The sequence below is a fragment of the Mirounga angustirostris genome, unplaced genomic scaffold (genome assembly GCF_029215605.1).
Source record: "Mirounga angustirostris isolate CCGP_5_RB_7025 unplaced genomic scaffold, mMirAng1.0.hap1 SCAF_1, whole genome shotgun sequence".
Taxonomy (NCBI): domain Eukaryota; kingdom Metazoa; phylum Chordata; class Mammalia; order Carnivora; family Phocidae; genus Mirounga; species Mirounga angustirostris.
This window is the reverse complement of record NW_026991709.1, coordinates 136692179-136713095: the sequence shown is the minus strand read 5'-3', so window position 1 is coordinate 136713095 and position 20917 is coordinate 136692179. Positions and strand designations below refer to the sequence as shown.

The window sequence follows — 20917 nt, the reverse complement described above, 5'->3', positions numbered from 1 at the left end:
GCTAGAGTTGGCAATTATCTTATACATGAAGCGTAAAAATCATGTTTTAAATTGTAAAAAAATGCCAATTTCAACACAAATCTATGCAAAAGAAGATCTTGGGACTGCTATAAACAAACTCATAAAACAGAATTAAAAAAGAAAACCAGTAGAAAGTCTTAATCCATTTGTTCAATTTCAAATGCCATATTTCTACTAGTCACTCTATTTGATCTATTCATCAAATAACAAGAAAAATGGACTCACAGCTCAATTTCTACTAATGTAGGAACAATTGTGTTATCTGATAAAGAATGATGATAAGAGTCCATGGGTTATGGGTAATAAGTCCAAGGTAATTACTACCTGTTACAGAAACACTCCATTGATTTGGGCATTTATTTTTGATGAATGGATGTCATATTGCAGAGTTAAGTGGGGAGGGAGCAGCAGGAAGAATAGTTCAGAATACTGGCATCAAATTCTATTGCAGTAATATAAAAGTCAATGTTTGATAAATACCAATATAGATATGCCTCATTATATGTTATACCAACATGCAGGATTTCATTACTACTAAGTTTACAAATAAGCTAATTATTGCGTGCGTGCATGTGTGTGTGTGTAATCCATTCTCAGAAAATGATGCTTAACATCATTGGAATTGAATGGAATCAAGAGATTAGAGGCAGGGAGTTCTGTTTCTAGAATACAGTCATTAGTACTTTGCATCCAGTTCTTGGTCATGACTTCAGAGAAAATGGGATAGCAATAAGAGAAGGCAGGAAGAAAGAGATACACACAGAAGTAATAATGACAGAGGCAGCAATGGTCCACTTTCTGGTTACTGAGAGGGGTGATTCTTTCTCTTGGCTAGAAGTAGAAAGTGCTTTTTGTTTGTTCTCCTTGCTTACTTTTATTATTATTTTTTAAAGATTTTATTTATTTATTTGACAGAGAGAGACACAGCGAGAGAGAGAAGGGAACACAACCAGGGGAAGTGGGGGAGGGAGAAGCAGGCTTCCCGCTGAGCAGAGAACCTGATGCGGGGCTCGATTCCAGGACCCTGGGACCATGACCTGACTGAGCCACCCAGGCGCCCCCTTCCTTGCTTACTTTTAAAGTCACTAGTATCCTACTATAGCATTCATCACATATAATCACTGAGAATTTAATATGCTGAGGACAGTTCTGTTGTGGCTGCAATGTTTTTCTATGGAAAGCTAAATTTGTGTATTCAGAACTAACAAAGAACTTTTCAATACAGTGTTGTATCATCTGACATCGACAATTTTTAAACAATTGAACAAAACACAAGGTTAGATTTAAAAATGGCAATTAACAGCACAAGACAAATTTTACTAGAACCCAAAAATGTAAAACTGAAGATGTCTGAGAGATGTGCAGTTTTCACACCTGCTTTTCATAGTCACTACAACATCCATGAAATCCTGCCTATGGCTATTTCTCTGAGCATTTAGATCAAGTACTGCAAAGTGCAAGTTAAGTGATAACTATGTAAAAATAATTACATTTGTTCAAGAAGTTAAATTCATTTTAGTTTCATTAAACTTTTTTCTTTGCCTGATTTTATGAAACAATTTTTTGTTAATTTGATTCTGAGTAAGTATAAACCATTTACATAGTAAGGTCCAATACCTCCCAGGCAAATCAGGCTGCCACTGCCATTCGCCTTCCAAAAGAAGCATCCAATCATACCTGAGGCTACTTTACCCATCAGGGTTGAGGTATGCCAAGGGTGGCTGGGCTGTGGTTGTACTCTGGCTGAGGCTTAATCACATCTATGGTCTGGTGTCCAAATAGGCATCAGAATAAGCCATAGATTCATCTTGAGCCTTCAACTCAGTGTCACAACCACTAAGGATTTTTGGTGGATAAGATGGTAGACCTCTTGGAAAGTTACTGAAACCAAAATGAGCCTCTGTGCTATAGCTAATATATTCCCATTTAAAAGCACATAACTAGAATATTTCCCTTATTTCATAGATTATAATACTATAATACTATAATAAAACTACAATACATAAAACTATAATACTATGACATCATAAATATAGATGTAGAGACAAATGTCAAATAAAATTATTTTTTCCATTCTGTATCTAATAAAAGGAGGTCATATATGTTGTCTGTAAAGAATATCCAAACTGAAGATGGTTGAAAATCTTTAGGGTATTGTGGCTAAAATACTAATGTATTTTTGAAATACAAAATATAAGCTCCTGGATTAAAGTTCTTAAAACATTTTCTAAACATTATCAATCCTGACACTTACGCTTGCTTTTTTTGTGGAGTGCCCAACATTCTTAGTGAAACTAGAAAATTTGAAAACCATTCTAGTCAAAAAAAATTTTTTTTTAAAGATTTATTTATTTGAGAGAGAGAGACAGCGAGAGAAGGAACACAGGCAGGGGGAGTGGGAGAAGCAGAAGCAGGCCTCCTGCTGAGCAGGGAGCCCAATCCCAGGACCCTGGGATCATGACCTGAGCCGAAGGCAAATGCCCAACGAGTGAGCCACCCATGTGCCCACAGGCAAAATGGTTTTTTTAGCAAATTGTTGACGTACTTCTTTTGGCAAACTTACCCTAAAGTGCTAGTAATTATCAAGTAGGATCATTCCTGACATTACTCGGAAGTTGTTTCATAATATCCTAGTCTTATTTTCAGCTTATATTCTTTGCAAACACAGTGTAATTATCAAGTAAGGGACCTAGAATGACAAATGAGAAAAATAAAATACAAATGAAAATAGGGGCACCTGGGTGGCTCAGTCGGTTAAGCGTCTGCCTCCAGCTCGGGTCATGATCTCAGGGTCCTGGGATCAAGTCCCGCATCGGGCTCTCTGCTCTGTGGAGAGCCTGTTTTCTCCCTCTCCCCCTGCTCTTCTCTCTAAGTAAATGAATAAAATCTTTTTTTAAAAAAAAAGAATATAAAATTGGAAGCCAGTTCCAAAATATTGGGTTTCTCTGGCTATGTCCTAGTACCAGTATAACGAAGAAGAAATTGTTTTGAGGGATACAGGGGACTGAAGGGAAAAGTTAAGAACAATACAGATTCCTTACAATATGGTAGTTGAAAGCATAGGTTTTGAAGTCCATTAGACCATAGCTCAAATAAAATCCCATTTCCCCCCACCCACTTCATAGATGTGTGATCTTAAGCAAATGGATTCTCTCTGAGCCTGTTTTCTTACCTGAAAAATGAAGATGATAATATTTACCTCATACGATTGTGAGAATTAAATTAAACTGATAAGAACAGATACTACACTTGATCTTAGCCAAAAGGCCGAGAAGCGATGTGAGAATTAAATTAGATAACATAAGGTAATATGCTTAGCACAGTACTTGGCATATAGTGAGTCAATAAACAATACTACCATAATTATTCTTTATTTTTATACTTTATTTTCATTGCTACTTCTTACCTACCCTAAAAAGCATTTCATGATCCAATAATTCCCTGCTTACCTCCCTAGGCTCATCTTATACCATTCTTTTCACCATATTCCAGCCATCTGGTCTTCTGTTAACCTGATAAGCAAAGCTGATTCCTGTCTGAAAGTCTCTGCACTAGTTCCTCTTAGTTCTTCCCAGAGATATTAACATGATGATTCCAAGGCAACCAAGCCACAGCTTATTATCACCTCCTGCGAGAGGTCCTCCCTAACCATCCATTCTAAGGGAACATAGGAGTCATTTTTCAGCAGAACCACCTCTTTTAATTATCCACAGAGCATATACTCACATCTGATATCTTATTCATGTTTGATTATTGCCTGTCTTACCACACTAGAATATAAATTGAGTAAGAACAGAGGCTTACTTGCAGCTGTAACTCTACCACCCAGAACTAGTTCTAAGTACTAGTAGAAGAAGGAAGGAAGGAGAAAGGAGTGTGATGAAAGGAGGAAAGGACTGAGGTCTTTGACTGTACAAAGATGAATATGAGCTTTAAAGATTACTATAACTCAACAGAGGATCTGGTTTTCCATTTAAGTGGACAGTAAATGAATTCCTGTAGATAAATTACATTACCGAAAGGCATGAAATCATGTAAACAGGGTTTTAGGTATACAAATCTATATGTATATATATGCAGGTTTATTTTTTCCCTTCTCTGTTCACTTGCAGATCTTAGGATGAATTTTGAGAGTTAACTGCTAGCCATATGCTTCTATCCACAGGATACAGAATTCATCCACTAATATTTTTCCCCATATATAAATTAAATGGCTCACTTTGTTCCTTTTTGTCTGTTTTCTCTTGACTGAACATGGCTTATTAAACAAAGAGATTAGTCAAGAATTCTGATCTGTAGGAATGTTTATTTTTTTTTTTCCCTAACAGGAACATGATTCCCTAATTTGGGTATTCTTACAAATCTTTTTATTTTGCAAAATATAAGCTCAGAATCTCTGCAAAACTATATTAATGGGGCTGCATAAGACTTTATCAGCAGCATTTTTATTGAACTTATATATGACAGTTATATTTCTTTCAGTGTTTTATCAATGGAATGGTAATAGTTCAGACAGAGATGTGTTGTCTTTTTCATGCTCTGAAGTATTGTAATGTTCAAGAGAAGAGAGTAATTAAAAGCAGCCTGCTGTGCAGCAGAGTAAGGAGTGTAATTCTCAAGTGACAAATAAGGATGCAATTACTTCAGCAAAGTGAGAAAGAGTCCAGAAATTGTCTCTATGTTTTTTCTTCCACTCTCACACTAGCATTACGTAAGTGTAAATAAATATATTTCATAAGGTAAATAGTGAACTGCGAATTATAATATAAAGGTACTCCTTGGCAGAAGAAAATTGAGCTGTACACATACCTTTGTAAATAACTGAACTGGTTTTTACATGTTAACATTTTCTTTTTTTTTTTTTAAGATTTTTTTTTTTTTAATTTTTATTTATTTGAGACAGAGAGAATAGAGAGAGAGAGCACATGAGAGGGGGGAGGGTCAGAGGCAGAAACAGGCTCCCTGCCAAGTAGGGAGCCCGATGCGGGACTCCATCCAGGGACTCCAGGATCATGACCTGAGCCGAAGGCAGTCGCTTAACCAACTGAGCCACCCAGGCGCCCCTACATGTTAAAATTTTCATTTTCATTTTATTTCCAAGTTCATCATATACAGTTTTAATTTATATCTAAGAAGAAAAGGTTTGTATTCTACTAGTTTTGTCATAATTATGCTAGTATTTAACAAAGTATTTGATATGAAGTTTGTGTTTCTAGGGCTTGATTTCAAGATTCAAATTCAGACTATTTTAAAGAAATAAGATGTATCACCAATGTTAATGCACTGCTATAAAACACTTTGCCTTCAGAATTTCTTGAAATCTCCTGGAAGAAAGACAGCATTTCTAATAGTTTTCGGGAGACTTACTCTACTGGTAAAGAAATAAAAAACAAAACTAGTGAAATATCACTTTGACATCAATACAGAGGTGAGACAAAAATGTTCACTTCAGCACACAACACTTTTACATCCTTATATGAAGTTCTTCACTAGTATGAATGGAAAAAGTAAAGTTTGTCTTCAAACTTTTCTAATGCCAAATTGTCATTATTACGTCTCCCCTAAGACCTGAATTCTTTTTTACCTTTTAAAGCTTTATTGTGGCAGGGTGCCTGGGTGGCTCAGTCATTAAGTAAGTATCTGCCTTCGGCTCAGGTCATGATCCCAGGGTCCTGGGATCGAGCCCTGCATGGGGCTGCCTGCTAGGCGGGAAGCCTGCTTCTCCCTCTCCCACTCCCTCTGCTTGTGTTCCCTCTCTTGCTGTCTCTCTCTCTCTGTCAAATAAATAAATAAAATCTTACAAAAAAAAAGTTTTATTGTGGCATAAGTGACATATAACAATATTTAAAGTACATAACTTGATATGTTATCACATAAGACCTATGAAACTAAGACCTGAATGCTCAGGTTCTTGTTTATATTCAGCCATTTCCAAAGCTGGGAAGAGCAGAAAGATCAAGACAATGAGATCAGAATTTCAAAAAATGGTGGCTACATAATAATAAAAAAAAAAGAATAAATAAACATTTTGAGTAAAAAAAAAAGATGATGCTGAGGAATCCTACCTCCCAAGTTTCTTCAGAGCCCATTTAAATAATATAATCTAATAACGTGGCTCTACAATACTTCAAACCCTGATGTTAAAAAGAAAAGATGCAGGAGAAAAATGTATAGTGTTTATCATTCTACACAGAATTATGAAGAAATGAGCTGAATACTTTTCACACCACACAAGAGAATACATATGTGTGATAAATACATCCTCCAAATGAATGAAAGTAATAATCTCTGAGAATGGAAAAGAAAAAAGGCATCTCCTGCAATCATCATGAGTTTCACTACACCATTACATTCAAATATTCAGCAAAAGTAGAATGGATAAACAAAAAAGTGTTACATTTACAAATAGAATACAACATAAAGAAAACAAACAAACCACAACTCCATACAACATGGATGAATCTTAAAAATAATACTGAACAAAGAAGCCAGATACCCAAATATGGTGAATGATTCCACATACATAGCTCAAAAACAGATATAATGCACAGTGAGATGGTAAAACTATGATGAAAAACCAGAAAGTGGCTATCATAAGAGTCAGGACAGTGGTTGCCTTTGGGAAGACAGAAACGATTATGACTGCGAAAGGGAATGTAGAGGATTTCTGGGATGGCTGGCAGTGTTCTATTCCTCCACCTGGGTAGTAGCTAATGTATATTCACTTTATAGTAACTCATTATGCTATATATTTATTTGTCCTCACTTTTCTAAATGTGTTGTTTGTATATTTTTTCAAAGTTAAAAAAGACAGGCTTACCAATAATAGTTTATTAATAGTTACTATAGTCATCACCTTGCTATAGAGTCTACACTGCCTCTTATTATTTAGCCATTCCATACGTGTAAACTTCTTGATGACAACTAGGTCTTCCATTTCCTGTGCATTCTCCTACAAAGGGTAACAAAATGCTTTATATACTCTGTAACCATGCAAAAACAATTTCTTTTACCTGGCATTCATTCATCATAGGACTACAAGATCATATATGACAAGTTTGGAGGTGTGAGGACCCAGGTTCCAATCACTACCTTCCCTGGGTCTGTAAGTAGAAACAATCATACTTTGGAGAACTGCCAGTAAGATGAAATGAGGTAATGTGCCACTTCTCACATGAGATGCCATAGCACATTGCACAAACCTCTACTTACTGCAAATATCACACTGTATTTCTTACTGTTCTACCTCCCACTCATCCACCCAAACTGGGCTGTGACCATATCTCCAGCAAAATGCCTGCCTACAGCACGGATGAAGTAATAAAAATGGCATTTTTTAATTATTATCGGGAATAGTGGCAACTATCATTTACTGAGTGCTTACTGTGTGCCAAGCATTGTTCAAAGTACCTTACATATAGTATTATCTTATTTACTCCTCCTATGAAGAAGTTACTATTATCTTCATTTTATAGAGAAACTGAGGCACAGAAAGGTTAAGTAACTTCCCTGAGGTCATACAGATAGAAAAGAGCAGATCTAGGACCCTAACTCAGGTATAAGGATCTCCTGGATTCCTAAAACCACACTCTTTCCATTAAATTCTGCTATTCTCTTATGCCATGAGACGTCAGGATAAAGTCTAATTGAGATTTTTCTGTTTTATAAATGCCTGAAAATATGAAGGCAAGAAGCTTGATTTGGGCCCAAATTCCAAGTTGTAAGCCAAATCTTGAGATATTCTACCTTCTGGAAATGTTTGTCTATAAATTCATAGGCAAAGATTAAATTTTGCCATACACCAGAAGAAATTATTACAATTACAGCCATTATACTCATTTGTGAAATGACTAAGCACAGGAAATACATTGAAAAGTTTTAAAAAGCACAGTCATCAAAAAGAACTATTCCTCAAAACACAGAAGTGATGATCAATTTAAACACACATTATCCATAACGTAACAATGTAAGAAAATCTTCCAAATTTACCAATACAATTTGGATAACAAATATGGTAGTAGATAAGGTGATTTAATTGCATTGCATGAAACTTGGTTTCATTACATTCACTTATGCACTTAGTGAAGCTATAATCAAATTGAAAACATTCACTAATTTTACTTTAAAGTTTTCCCCTTTGCTCTGAAATAATTCTCACACACCTGCCTATGTTACTAGTCATGTGGATAGACAGAAGAGAGCACTAACACCCAGATTCTCCCTTCTAGTTTTTTATCACCAGAGAACATAGTTAACAGAAAGAAAACTTAGACCATCTCCTTCTAGGCATTAGAAGTTAAAGAAGATTTTGGATTCACTCTTAAAAATAAACAAACAAAAGAGGTATTACTCTCTAAATGTGGACTATGGAGAGAATCTGGGTGAGGATGCAACAAACCAGAAGAATAACTAAACTCAGAATTCTAGTCAGAGAAATTAATTTTACTCCCATTCACCCAATACATAGTGACTACTGTTGTAAAATGCTTCTCAGATAGCCTGGATAATTTATAAACATAACCTACTTACATGCTTTAAACAACTCAAGCACTTTTACAGAGATAAACAGACACCAACTGCCTCTCTTCTTACCCTTCATACCCCAAGGCAGAGGATTCTTAGGTACTGGGACTCTACCTCAAAGGAACAAATGACCTCACTAGAATCCAGATTTAGCTGCTGCCTGGCCCCCCATTTTCTGTTGTTTGGTTTGTTCCTAAGGGGAAAGTTGTGAGGGATCAAGGCAATGCTCAAACACATCATCTAAAAAACCAGCAGTCCCTCCTGACCATTCTTAGGTTTCTTAGAGATTGCCCACCCTTAACCCTCATGTCACCAGAAGAAGCAGGTTTACTCACATAAACGGTCTTTCTCTCCTCTCCTGTTATTTAAGAAGTGGGGGACTTTCCTTTCCATGGGTTTGGTTATTATTCCCAGATAATCAAGGCCCTAACAGTTGGGCTCAACTGCTTTATCTGATTAAGAGTCCAGTGTAATAACATTTAGATTGAAGCAATTCTATGGCAGATAACCTTAATCCAGTGAAGGATTGGGTTGACTGGAGACTGGACTATAGACCTTCCAAGTGCTATTCTACCCTGTGGTCTCAAATGAAAGCCTTGGGTATTTGCCTGGACCTCTCCTTCTTGACAATCTCTGGATTCCAATTTTTAACCTCTGGCCCCAAAAGAGTACCAGAAGCTCGGCTCAGATTCTTAGCTCTGCTGAGAATTAGGCAAATGACCAAGGGTAAGGAATTGTACCAAATGTCGAGCTCCTCCCGCAACCCATTTTCTGGGTTCCTGGCCCCTCAAGCACTTACTAACTTACTAGTTCTCCAATGCCTGCAAATAGATTTTGTTTTGCCCAGTTTTTCTAGTTGTTCTTAGCAAAAAGGTTGGTTTACAATGAGCTTATCCACCATTAATAAAAGCAAAAATTTCCAAAATTTGACTTTTGTCCATGATAAAACTGATTCTAAAGCAGTTCTAAACAAGCCATAAAGGCATAATCATGGTGAACATGCTTGAGGGCTTCAGATAATCACTTACACCTTTAAATGAAAATATACAATATTTTTATGTACAGTACATTCAATACCAAGTAACATCTCTGTATAAAATAAACAATATGGACTCATTTTAATAAAACTATTTCTCCAAAAATGATTACAAAGAGCACCAGGAAAGTTACTACCTCAGGCAAAACTGTGGGTTCTGGGATTGCAGGCTCCTATTCAGCACGAAACAAAGATCATGTTGTTTGCACTCATCTCTCCAAATCAAGCAAACTGAGATTTCCCTCCATTAGACTCAGAAGCCACTTTCTACCCAGAGCATTAAACTCCCCATGCTGCTCTTTTCTGTCACCAAATACAGTGCATTTTAATGTTCTAAGGCAGGGATCAGCAAATCTTTCTGTAAAAGGCCAGATAGTAAGAATTTTTGGCTTTGTCTGGTTTCTGTCACAAATACTCAATTCTTCCATTGTGCAAAAGCAGCCACTGACAATGTATAAATCTATGTGTATTCCAATAAAATTTTATTTATGGACTCTGAAATTTGAATTTAATGTCATTTTCATTTGTCAGTATTATTTTCTTTTGATTTTTTTTTCACACCTTAAAAAAATTGTAAAAATCATTCTTACTTAGTGGGCTATACAAAAACAGGCAGTGGGCCATATTTGGCACACTGGCTACTGACCCCTGCTCAAAACTAATAAAAACTCATAAAACTAATCAAGTCCTTGGCTCTGATGACACCATTCATTTGTCCCTCCTCCTAAACTTTTCCACTGTGCCTCTAAGGAAAGTGGTTCTCAAACTTTAGCACACATCAAAGTCAATTGAGGGTCTGTTAAAACACAGATTGGAGGGTATCACAACCCAAAGTTCCTGACTCAGTAGGTCTAGAGTAGTACTTGATAATTTACATTTTTAACAAGTGTCCAGGTAATGCTGAGGCTGCTGGTCCAGGGACCAAACCTTGGGAATCATCTTTCTAGAACTTCCTCATTATTATGAGCAAACTCTACTATACCCTAACTACTTCTTAGAACATTCTAACATACTCTCTTGACTTACCTGCAATGTATTTGTCTTCTATCTGATACCTTGGGAGTTCTCATCGACATTTCCTCTCCCTCATCCTTCATATCCAAGTAAACATGAAGCCTGGATTATTTTATCTTTTAAATATATTTTGATCTATCCATTTCTAAAATCTCCCACCTTACACCAAGCTACCATCATCTTTTACTTTTAATAGTCTTCTGACTGTGCTTCTCACATCTACCCTGCCTCATTCCAAAACATTTTTGCAGAATACATGCAGAGTAATATTTGCAAGATGAAAATCTGATCATGTCACTTCTTTGCTTAAAACCACCCTTCCAAGGTTTTCTAAGGCCCTACAAAATTTGGCCCCTATCATCTCTTATGGTTCATCTTTACATAGTTTTTCTGGCTTTTAGTTGTCCTCAAGGCACTCTGATCATGTTCTTTCCTGGACTTCATTCATACTTGCTGTTGACAGCCTTACTCCTTACTCCACTTACTCCTTATCCTTACTCCACTCCTCTCCCTAATCACTCAGTCAATACTACTCATCCTTCACTTCTCAGACCCAAATCACATATCCAGGAAAGTCATCCTTAACCCTCCCAGACCAGGCCAAGATCCCCCCAATGTACAATTTATTCTAACCATCTGTCTCCACATTAAAATAATAAAAATAACTAACATTTATTATACTAGGCACTGTGTTAAGTCCTTCATGCAATTTGTTTATTTAATCTTCATAAAATCCCATAAGGTAGATGCTATTAGAATTCTACTCTCTCTTCCTCCTCCTTCTCTCTTTTATTAACTACATGAGGGAACTGAGGCATAAGGATGTTATAAATAGTTCACCCAAGTTCGAATAGCTAGTAAGTGGAAGAGCCAGAGTGCAAATCCAAGCCATCTGCCTCTGGACCATAAATAATGCCTCTTGAATAGTAGAAAACTTCACTAAATTTTAATTTTCATGTGGCCAGGCACCCTGCAGATGGAGTCACACAGTCTTGCACATATTAGGTACTCAATTTGTTGAATGAATTGATTCTATTCTTAGCAGAATATTATATATTATTCAGTAGGCCACAATATTAAAGCTTATTTCAAAAAAGGGCTTTCCACCCTATCATTGGTCTTAGCATAATCCATAACATACTCCAAACAACTGTACTGTAATGTGGATCAAGTCCTTTAAATCTGTTCATACCCAACACTTGTATCTATATGCTAGATTATTTTACCTATTTATATATAAATGTAAGCAAGCACAAACAGAACATTAAGATATTACCAAAATCTAGTTACTAAATTTTTTTAAAGATTTTATTTATTTTTCTGTGGATGGAACTAGAGGGTATTATGCAAAGTGAAATAAGTCAATCAGAGAAAGACAATTATCATATGATCTCACTGATACAAGGAATTTGAGAAACAAGACAGAGGATCATAGGGGAAGGGAGGGGAAAATGAAACAAGATGAAACCAGAGAGGGAGACAAATCACAAGAGACTCTTAATCTCAGGAAACAAACTCAGGGTTGCTGGAGTGGAGGGGGGTGGGAGGGTAGGGGTGGCTGGGTGATGGACACTGGGGAGGGTGTATGTGCTATGGTGAGCATAAGACTGATGAATCACAGACCTGTACCCCTGAAACAAATAATACATTATATGTTAATTAAAAAATTTTTATTTATTTTTCAGAGACAGAGAGAGAGAGCACAAGCAGGGAGAGTGGCAGCAGAACAGGCAGAGGGAGAAGCAGGCTCCCCACTGAGCAAGGAGCCCAATCCGAGACTCGATCCCAGGATCGTGACCTGGGATCATGATCTGAGCCGAAGGCATCCGCTTAACTGACTGAGCTACCCAAGCGTCCTAGTTACTAAATTTCTGTAATAATTATTTTTAGAGTGAAATAGGTATTCTTGTTGAATACCTTTATGTTCAAAGGTTACACAATAGAACAATGATGGAGGAGTAAATGTCTTAAATCACCACTTCATTCTATTTATTATTGTTTTATTATTTTAAGATGTGATACACATATTCCTCACAATCCACACTATCCCTACCTGAACTCACACTATGCTGACTCAGGAAATGAACAAACTTTTTCAGAAAGAAATGTTTTCCTTTGCTATTAAAACTTTCATTACTACTCACTACCCAAAACTTAGAGACCAAAAATATTTGGATAATGAGTTATCCTTCACCATTACAAACTCAGAAACCAAACAGAATTAGATTGTAAGACATACCAGAATTTAATTTATTTTGAGATTTTAATTTAAGGAAGGCATGGTAGTTTGGTTGGTTGCCCAAGAGAGGCATAGGTTTAAAAAAAAGGGGAGGGGGTGGTTTGAGATACATCTAACTAAATTTTAAGCTTCCTGGGGACAGTGATCGTATTTCTAAATTTTTGCATCATCCCTGTTGCTGATGAGTGCTTTACATGTTCATATATAGGCAATAGAGTATCCACATTCCTGAAATATGGTTTACATATACATTCTAAATTTATTTCAAACTTAACGATTATTACAGAAGTAGGATTTTAAAATAATTAACAGCTTAACTAACAGTTAACCTAACTGGCAACTCAGGTTGATTTCTAATAATTACCAATTAATTAACTTATAGTAAAAAAGAACCCTGCCTATGGAATGTGATAAAGCTAGCTACTGGCTAGCTATATGACTTTGGGTAAGTAACCAATCATGCCAACACTTTAGATTTCTAATCTGCAAAATGGTGATAATATATATACCACATTGGGTTATTGTGAGGATTAAATGCTTCCAAAGTATGTAAAGCAAATAGCATTCCATAAATAAGTAAACAATAAATAAGCATCAAGTATTAGTTCCTATATCACTACTGCTATATATTAAAATATAAACTTGTATATTACATTATTACTTATCAATTTATTAAAACAAGATGACTACTGTGATTTAGGTAAGTAAGTGTGAATGCCAAAAGCAAACACATAATGATGTTATTTGTTAATATATAACAACTGAAAAACCACAGTAACAGTAAATCTGTGTTTCACATACCCTTTCATTGGGTAGGCTGTTCAAAGTAGAAAAATATCTACAAAGATAAACCATAAAGTGTTTTTTAAAAGACATGTTGTTGTTGTTTTTTAAATTTTATTTACTTATTTGACAGAAAGAGAGAGAGAGCACAAGCAGGGGGAGTGGCAGACAGAGGGAGAGGGAGAAGCAGGCTCCCTGCTCAGCAGGGAACCCGACGCGGGACTCCATCCCAGGACCCCGGGATCATGACCTGAGCCGAAGGCAGACGCTTAACGACTGAGCCACCCAGGTGCCCAAAAGACATGTTTTAAAACAAATAATCTTGTTGGAAGTCTGCTAAATCACACAGTACCCCCCCACCAAAAAAAGAGCCAACAAAACTAATATGTCAGCTAAAGAAAAATATATCCATGTGAACAAATTCTGTACCAAATAATACTGAATCATTTTCATAAGAATTATTTCTCCAAAAATGAATACAAGGAGCACCAGAGACTATTCCCACAAGAGCTATCTTATAGAACCTCTAGACGGAGAATCAGGAACTGCTAACAGTTGAAAATACCAAAACAAACACTGAAAAGTTAGAGAATCATTTAATACTTTCACAAATTTCACACAAGAAAAATTCTATGATTAGAATTGTAATGAAATGATAATTTATTTAGAAAAGTATATTTTAATGGGTCAACTAAACCCCCAAATGTGTAATAGTGCAAACACTTCATTAATGAGGGAATTCAGAATTCTGTGACCTAGCTTCGATAAGGTGCACTCTTAAATACCAAGTGTGGAGACCTCACCCTGCCAGGGCAGGTGTGCCTTGGACTACATTCTTGTGTCTTGGTTGCTCAACTCTCATCCTATACAGGGTGGGCATTTAAAACTGTACAGCCCTGCCATATGGCTCTGACCCACAGTGGCTTTGCTCTCATTTGGTGTACTGGGTTTGGTATCTTGCCAATGATTTCCTCAAATGGCCTGGTTTTTCTATTGTGAGTAACTGATGAAGTTTTTCATTGTGGCGAAACATACATAACAAAATCTACCATTTTAGTGATTTTTTTTTTTACCTCATATAAGTGGAATCATAACAATATCTGTCCTTTTCATTTTCTTCCCCCCCCCCTTTTTTTTGAGGGGGGAGAGAGAAAGCAGGGGGGAGAGGGAGAGAGAGAGAGAGAGAATACCAAGCAGGCTCCACACCCAACATGAGTCTCTATCTCAGGACCCTGAAATCACAACCTGAGCCAAAATCAAGAATCGGCCATTTAACTGACCGAGCCATCCAGATGCCCCTGTCCTTTTTCTTTACTCTTAGGACTGTTTCCAGTTCTATTTACTTTTTCTTTTTTTAAAGATTTTTAAGTAATCTCTATATCCAACGTGGGGCTTAAACTCCACAACCCTAAGATCAGGAGTCCCATGCTCTACTGACTCAGCCAGCTAGGCAACACCAGTTCTACTTAATCTTAGTGAATAGTGACAACTCATATTAATCTTACCTAATTATATCATCTGGTACAATCAGATTACTAGAATATTAGATTGTTCCAACCATAACACTCACTTACCTATAGCCAAAAACCTAGGCTTCAGTAAACTGTTATAGCAGTTTCTAGAACCCAGGTATATTTTCAAAGAACTCATACTAAAAGATCCTAAGTTTCTTCTTTTAATTGGGTTACCAGACTGACAGGTGAAGGAGTTCTAAGAACACGGTATACCAAGATTTGCAAGACGTTCACTAAGCTGTCATATAATATTCAAGACAGAGAAATATGTGGATTCTTAGTTAACTGAAGGATCAAATCCAAACAGTGCTAATCAATGATTTAAGATTAATTTATAGCTTCTAAGGTTTCTAAGGCAGTTTCTACACCTTGAACCTTGTCCCTTTAACACTTCTCAAATAATTTTCATGAAAGAACAAAAGTTATATATTTACATATGTTACAAAGCTAGAAAGGCAGCTAATATCAGAACTGATATTTTTTAAGTTTGTAAAGAAGTGAAAGATACAAAACACAATGAATTGTTTTAAAATTTAGAATTTATCAAAACACAATGAATTTTTTTGCTGCCTAACGGTATTTCAGATCCTGTGCCAGGAGCTGGAAATATGAATACAAGTGTTGGTTTACAAAGATGGTAAAAATTTGGCAGATCTGGCCCACAGACTTATTCTAATCAGTGTTAAGGTCTTTGTGTGTGTGGTTTTTTTTTAATTGTATGAGTTGCCAAAAGTTAAAAATCAGAAGACTTCTCACAAAAACGTACATATCTAGCTTCTTTTTAAAAAACAAGAATAACTGGAAAAATTACACCAGGGTTTCTATTTAGCAAAAATTGGCTGAGTTACATAGTGGCATTTTTTTTTTTTAAGATTTTATTTATTTGAGAGAGAGAGAGACAGAGATAGCACAAGGAAAAAGAGAAAGAAGCAGGCTCCTCTCTTAGCAGGGATCATGACCCTGGGACCATGACCTGAGCCGAAGGCAGACACTTAACCGACTGAGCCACCCAGGCACCCCGCATAATGGCATTTCGATAGTGTTTGTACTCTCATCTTCACCAAACCCAGACTTCCCTACTGTTCACACCTACTTGCTTCACTTATTTCAGTGATCCCCACAGGCATCACAGTGTAAAGTATGACTAAAGTACTGTCTTGCCAGAAGGACTTCTGTTAACACAGGAGAATAAATAGAGAATAGAAATGCTTAATAAAAGACACAAAAGGATCTCAACAGAAAATCGCCAGGTAGGGCAAACCTATGGGGCTGCTGATGTTTCAAAGAGGCTTGGAAAGGTCTTGATACTCATCTGTAACTTGTGTCCTCCAGACCACAAAAGGTGCAGAGGTTGAAATTGAGACCTCCCCTTAAAGTTGAGAACTTCCAAGAGCTGCTCTGTCTCTTAGGAGAACACTAGAAAACACTCACAGGATTGGGATCTAAAGGAAGAGAGATCACCTGTGAAGATATAAAAATACCTGATCTGTACCACTCATAGGGTATGGTACTTGAAAAAGGGTGATTTTTCCATTCTATCATACTATTTACATTTATTAGCTGATACTCTTATATAAAGAGTTTCCCCTCATCAACCTGAAAAGACAGGATTAAAAGCTAATTTTCCCCCTTCTTATACCAATTTTCAAATAAGGAACAGATATAATTGTAACCTCCAATGCCAGCATATAAATTTGGGGACAGCTCTATCTCAGTATTACAAAGGACTCATGGATTTTTTTGTTTGCCCAATGTTAAATCAATTACATTTAACTATCTCTTCTAATTTTGTCATTGTACCTTTCAATTCCAAATTATCCCATATTTAGACAGTGGGTCTCCTGGGCCCTTTTAGCACACTATTCAGTTGGTCCTTGCTTTTTATAGCACAAGATTATCCCAGGTTCATCTTATACTTTTCCTCTCCACATCTGGAATCAGCTGTTTCTCCAAGGAATCTTGTGGGCTTCTGTTGTTGTTATTGTTTGTTTCTTTTCTTTTTCTTTCTTTCATTTTTTTTGGGGGGGGTAGTGGTAGAGGGCAAGATCTGGGCATTAGGTAAACTCCACTAGGATGGACCTGCTTCTGGCCCTTTTCTTTGGGCAGAACAGGAAATACATTTTTAAAATATAAGCTCATATTGATAGTGCCAATTCAAATTTGACATTAGAGTTTTTTCCTTAATTTAATTTTATATTTTTTTATGTTAATCACCATACATCATTAGTTTTTGATGTAGTGTTCCATGATTCATTATTTGCGTATAACACCCAGTGCTCCATGCAGAACGTGCCCTCTTTAATACCCATCACCAGGCTAACCCATCCTCCCACCCCCCTCCCCTCTAGAACCCTGTTTGTTTTTCAGAGTACATCGTCTCTCATGGTTCATCTCCCCCTCCGATTTCCCCCCCTTCATTCTTCCCCTCCTGCTATCTTCTTCCTTTTTTTTTTTTTTAACATATAATGTATTATTTGTTTCGGAGGTACAGATCTATGACTCAACAGTCTTGCACAATTCACAGCGCTCACCACAGCACAAACCCTCCCCAGTGTCTATCACCCAGCCACCCCATCCCTCCCAACCCCCACCACTCCAGCAACCCTCAGTTTGTTTCCTGAGATTAAGAATTCCTCATATGAGTGAGGTCAATTTTATATTTGCAACTTTCTAGTACACTGAGTATCCTGGATTCTGATAACATGCTTATTTACTTTTATACATAAACATTTAAAAAAATTTAAATCCCAATACTAGCATTATTACTAAAATAAAATTACTGACAAAAGTTCAAGGTTTTCTTGCAGTTTTATGTCCTTAAAATATAACTCACTAAGGATTTCCCACCTTTTTTATTATAGCAAATTTCCATATGTTCTTCTCTGTATTTCTAAGGCTTTTATATTCGGTTCTATTCTGATTCACTCTTCTAACTGCCCAGGAGTAACTGAATTGTAATGGATATGTGATAAGTTAAATGAATCTCTAATTAGTTGAATGTGGGGAACAGTGACATATTTATAGATCAAAAAGCCTCTAAGGGTTTGTATTTTTTCCTTTCATTTGTTCTTTCAATCATTTTCCAATTCATACTCTGGCAAAGGAACATGCTTTAGAACTTTGAGTTTTGGTATAAAAGTTTCAAAGAAAAAAAAACTTATTTAAGAGGACTTAAAAATGAGAAAAGCATGAATTAGGCACCTAATTCAATTTGGGATTTTATACCCAAAATTTCAGTTCTGTGAAATAAAAATGTGTACATTCAATTAAAAAACATTCAATAAAAAAATCAAAGATAAGATAAAAAATATTTAGGTGTCCCAAAAGAAGAAATTTTGCTTTTGCTTTTGCCCTGGAGCACAGTTTAAAATAAAATACATAGAGCTTTTAAAGTAAGCTGACTACAAGGAGTACTTGAATAAACAAACATCGGAGATAAACTCAATTGGTATCTCTTGAATAATTTTTCCCTTTTTCCTAAAGAAGTGATTTGTTTTTTTGGGTTAATAGAGATAACACTGTTTGGTGTTACTAAATGGCATAAAGGAACTAACAAAATGACTGTAACAAGGGAATGTCACATATTCTCTAAAAAGTTTTGTACGTTTTAGGAGTCAATTTAATATTGGCAATAAAATAACAGACACCAAAATCCAATGATGAAAATAATCTACCACTTCTGATCTTTGCCTTCTTAGTGTATGTCCATTTTCTTTCAAGAATACTAGCTCGGTATTTCAATAAATAGAATGGGAGGTGATATTACAGTATTAACATATAGCCTTTCAATAAAATGAAGAAATATTACAAGTATTTTTAAGGTATTATTAAAAGCTTTACAATTCCTCAGACATTTTTCTTTAAGATTAGTTTACATTTTAGTAAAAATGTATCTGTAAATAAGGTTTTTACGTAAGATACCTTTTGTCCTCTAATGTCCTAAAATTAACAGCATTCTCTATGACTAGAAATCTATTAGAAAAAACTATTCATTGGCATACAGAATATCCCTCAAACACCAATATTTTAAAATAGACCAGCAGTTGAGAATTCCACCTATCAAACATGCTACGTATTATACTGTCAACAATAAAAAATAATTACAATGTAATTACAGAACCAGGCAAGTATTGAGAAATATCGTTTAAACAGTGTAAGCAGTCCTTATTTACTAATAGTTTTATAGTATTTACTCCATAAATGATTGTGAATCAAGATTATCAAGAATGGCAATGAAGCGCAGACTTGTACAGCTTTAATTTCTTTGAAAAATGTGTGGTAATTATTCTTAGGTAGTTAAGGATTACCTAGTGGTTTGGAATAGGTAAGTATAAGGTCACATTCCACTTACTTGAGACTCAGTTTCAGTTTTTCAGGAATTTAACTATTCTTTGTCCTCTTTGTTAAATATTCCTCCCATTAGCACTCATTCTAAAGAAAATACATGACTTTTTGTTCAAATGTCTGTTCTGTGTAATTTATATTTTGTTACTTCTGTGAAAAGGAAATGCATACACGACAGTAATTAAAACAAAGATAAATACTGAAAACTGTTAAAATCATGCTACCATTACAAGTTTAAAACCATATGTAATAAAACAATTTAAAGATAGAAAACAGGACTATGTAATGAAAGGAAGAACAAGCGCTGTGAGAGAAAATTGGGCTAAGAAAAACAGTTGCATTTGGACACAAAACTTAGCTTTGAGCTTCCTGGCAGCCAGTGATTTTTGCAGATATGGATACCTCTATTTAGAAACTATATCAGGTGATGTTTTCATTTGCAGGAAGGGGTAGTTCTTAGGTACCCAAGGGGACCATTTCCAGGTGCCAACCAAATGTATTTCACTAAAGCCTGAAATCACTTTGATAATTTTAGAGAAAACCAATACTTTTTATAAAGACTCCTTTGGCACATTTTAAAAGTGATGACAGGTATACATGCTGTTAGCTCTGGAAAATACAGCTATGCATTTTGTTATACAGGTGATAAAAGCATTTATTCTGAAGCAGAGATATGTGAAAAAGATCAGGAAGAGTGTGATGCTGGTGCTTTATTCCTATTTCTTCCCCACCCCCTTCAGCAAGTCCCAATGTTAACTCTGTGTGGGTGCTGTTCTTGAATATTGAATAGATCATAGTTTCAGCCTTAATCTGAAGTAGGTGACAGCCCTGGAAGGCTCTCTGAAACTAGTGGTTTTCAAACTGGTCCAGGGTATCTTGGATGGATACCAAATGCAAAGGGTCTAGGGCTTCTAGAGCTCTGAAGAAAAAGTTCTTTCTCAATTTAGCTATTTTTTAACTTCCATACCTAATAGCTCTCTTAGTAATGAATCAAATATGATATTTATTTTTGTCCCTTTGGAAGGCTAAAACCCTCAGGGAATATGTTATGTTGTAAGACATTTGAGTAACCAGCATTGCATATTTTTTTCTCAGGAGCCGTGAAAGTTATTAGGACTAAAAAGAGATTTTGATGTTCCCAATCAGTGATGGGGAGGGGGGACCTTAGGACAGGTTTTCTGGCATAAAAACACAGCACCTGCCCATCTGACTCAGTTTTTTTCACTTCAAGAGAAAAAATTAAGAGGACGCTATAAAGCTTCCCTAGCACTCATCCTTTTTGATTAGAGCAGAGTGGTCAATGACAGTATTAAAATAATTTGGAACTATATAATCCCGTATGTTATTATTGTCAGTAATATTACTGAGTAATGGTAGAAGCAGTAGCATCTGGTGGAAGATAGTTTGCAATTTATGAAACGTGTACACCTTACTCTGTATGCA

General features: G+C 36.0%; 1 protein-coding gene and 1 pseudogene across 1 annotated transcript in view; both read right to left on the bottom strand.

Annotated features, from left to right (window-relative positions):
* The window catches only part of UBE2E2 (ubiquitin conjugating enzyme E2 E2), a 373034-nt gene that overhangs the window by 183371 nt on the left and 168746 nt on the right, over nucleotides 1-20917 (bottom strand). The window lies entirely within an intron of this gene.
* LOC123835098 (U2 spliceosomal RNA) lies at nucleotides 3125-3300 on the bottom strand (annotated as a pseudogene).